Genomic DNA, 3,288 nt, shown 5'->3' on the forward strand with positions numbered 1-3,288 from the left:
GAAAGAAAGAAAGAAAGAAAGAAAGAAAGAAAGAAAGAAAGAAAGAAAGGAAGGAAGGAAGGAAGGAAGGAAGGAAGGAAGGAAGGAAGGAAGGAAGAAAGAAAGAAAGAAAGAAAGAAAGAAAGAAAAGACACAGAAGCAGTGGTTTTGCTCTAAAATAATCATGTTCGAGGTCATGCTGCCATCTGCAGTCTTCCAGTGTTTTTGCCCAAACACGGGGATTCTGATGAGCGCTCCCACACGTGTCTGTTGCACGGAGGGAGAAAAACTTTGCCAGCACAACAGTAAGAGGACATTTTAGGCCAAAATTTTTATCTTTGGTCATGGTCTTCCTTCCTTCGCACCCACACAGCACCACATTTTTGAGTCTCCTCTGTGTCCTGATCACGCTCACGAACACCAGCGATATTACAGATTAAAATGAACTAGTGTGCGGGGCTGTTGGGAAATGCTGTAGTTCAGGGTCGGCTCACCCTCACGCTACCGCAGTTACGTTGGCCATGACTGGCGTGTGGCAACAGGGAGGCCCCGGGTCCAGCAGAGCCAATTTTTTAAAAACTCTGGTAAATTGGGGGATTAAAGAATCTAAGGGGAGCACTCGTTCAGCAGCTCATATACTAAAACTGGAATGATCCAGAGAGTTCTGCGTGGTCCCTGTGCAAGGAGGAAGCGCAAATTCACGAAGTGTTCCATATTTAAAAAAAAAAAAAAAGAATCTCAGAGGATGTGTTAGTTTGCTAGGGGCTACTATAACAAAGTACCGCAAACCAGGTGGCTTAAACAACAGAAAATGATCCAGCTCTAGAGGCTGAGAAGTCTAAGATCGAGGTACCAGCAGGGCTGCTTTCTGTCGAGGGCTCTCTCTTGGTTTCTCACTGTGTCCTCACATGGCCTTTCCTCTACAGCCGTCTGTGCCCTAATTTCTTCTTATTAAGGACACTGGTCATTAGATTAGGGCCCACCTCAATCACCTTATTTAACTTTAATTGCTTCCTTAGAGTCTCCAAATACAGTTCATGCTGAGGCACTAAGGGGTTAGGACTTCAACTCAGGACAGGGGCAGGGAGAGCAGAATTCAGCCCATAGTGGAAATAAGTCAAATAGAGTGCTTACTTCTAAAGTTTGGAACCAAAATGAACGGCACACAGTAAGGAATAAGGCATTGGCGTGCCAAGAAAGAAAAAAGGGAGGGAGGAAGGAGGAAGAGTCAGGAAGGAAAGGCAGGCAGGCAGGGAGGAGGAAAGAAAGGGAAAGAAAAGCTTCATGAATGGAGTCTAAATTGGCCCAAATAGGAGACCTAGCTTAATTAAGGAATTCACCCCAGCTGTGCCTTCTAGGAGCCCATCGATTCGTCAACCTAAGAATCCATGTTGAAAGTTGGATGATCCCAGCTACAAAGGCCACTCATTTTTGCCTGTTATGCTGTGTAACAGCGCAGGGAGGGAAAAACAAAACAAAACAAAATAGGGGGGAAAAGATGGCTTTGCTATTCTCAAAAGGTGTTCATGGTCCACTGCTGAACACTGTGGTCTGTGGTGTCTGTTGAAAGGTAGGAAAGGTGCTTTTCCTGCCCTGACATAGTCAGCTGGGGGGTGAGGCAGACAGCTCACCCTGTGATGTTTCCACTAAAGCAACGGCCTGCTATTTCACTGTGGGGCTGCCCCCATACCGCCTAAAGGATTGCTGCACTCACCCCCTAAACTATTCTTAATAAACGGAACAACGGCATCCATTTACCGTGATCCCTGCTACGTGTGAGGCTTGTGCCAGGTATTTGACATACAGGCCCTGTTCGAGCATGACCTTTTCAATCTCTTCAACCACACAGACGCATTTTACAGAGAGCTATTTTGTACATAAGTGGTTATAAAATATGTAAACGATATAAGCCATATTTTGTAATCTTTTTGTTTTATGCTTTTAGAGAAAAGCCATAGGCTGCAAATCAAAGAGTAAATTATGAACCAAACAATTTTATGTTGTTTTTGTCTTGCAATTTCACAGCAGTTGATATATTCTTGCGGTGGGGATATTATACCTTGATTCACATGCTGCTTAGTTTTTTTCTTTTTTTCACGTGTAATTTTGAATCATAACATACATAAAGTCAGAGACAATACAACCTTTAGATTCTCTTCTTCCCAAAACATTTACTGAAGTATACCTAAAGCAACCACTATTAACAAAAAAAAATGTATTTTTCATTTACAGAAAGTGCAAATAATTGCTCCTTATAAGCATAATTCCAATTATTGCTGCAAATGGGAAACAGGTGTGATTGTAGAGCTCCACTTAGCTTCCAAGCTGGAACCGGTGGGTGTTAAGTATTTTGTGGTGCAATTCTGCCATCTGGTGGACTCTATGAAGTATTTCATATTTAGTTGCTGAGAGCAACTAAACCGGAACCCTTGACAATGTTCCTGGCTTCCTTTGATCCATTTTATTATTCCCCTGATCTCTATTAGATACAGAGAATCTGATTTGTATGCATAGACATTGTAGACTCTACCTATTATTTAAAGTTTGAATGAGGTGATTCCAGGGGCTCAAGCCTTAAACCCAGACAAGAGGGGACTCCGCTCGGACCCCGTGATTTAGAGGACTCAGCTGACTTCCCCTGGCTGGGCCTCTGCCTGCTGATCAGAGTCCTGGGGCCAAAAGGCGTACCCACCCACAACCTGGGAGCCCTCTGCTTCCTGCTACAAGCCCTCTACCTCACCTTCACCACGAATTTCACTTCCTGCATCCTATTAATGCACTAATGCTCTCATTTTGCCTGAGGTTTTAATGAACAATAACAGGCTCCCACTTCCCAGATATGATTTGCATTAGAGTGGCTTACCGAAATAACCTGACACATCCTTTCCCAGCAATAATAACAAAGGGTAATTTAAGATACAAAAACAGGACCGTGGGATAATTTTCCCCTCCCCTCCAAATCATATATTCTGTCTACAAAAATCTACATTTTCCAAACCTTAGACCTCTGCTGCCACCTTCAGGACGCTTGTCATAACAGCATGTTCTACTGCGGCTGTTTACTTCATCTAAAATGTTACATAAAGTTTCAGTTAGACAAGATGAGTAAGTTCTAGCCATCTGCTTTGTAACATCCTACCTATAGTTAACAATACTGTATTGCACACTTAAAACTTAAGAGGGTAGATTTTATATTGTGTGTTCTTACAATAAATAAAAGCTATTTGAGAGAGAGGGAGAGCAAGGGAGGGAGAAAGAGAAGGGAAGGAAGGAAGGAAGGAAGGAAGGAAGGAAGGAAGGAAGGAAGGA

The 3,288-nt window shown here is 43.0% G+C and overlaps 1 non-coding gene across 1 annotated transcript; it reads left to right on the forward strand.

The window, feature by feature from the left end:
- Positions 1-592: 592 nt before the first annotated feature.
- On the forward strand, positions 593-699 carry LOC116625067. The gene has a single exon (XR_004297996.1). It is a non-coding gene; the product is annotated as a U6 spliceosomal RNA (small nuclear RNA).
- Positions 700-3,288: the final 2,589 nt, after the last annotated feature.

The sequence above is a fragment of the Phoca vitulina genome, unplaced genomic scaffold (assembly GCF_004348235.1).
Source record: "Phoca vitulina isolate PV1807 unplaced genomic scaffold, GSC_HSeal_1.0 scaffold72, whole genome shotgun sequence".
NCBI classification, from domain to species: Eukaryota; Metazoa; Chordata; class Mammalia; order Carnivora; family Phocidae; genus Phoca; species Phoca vitulina.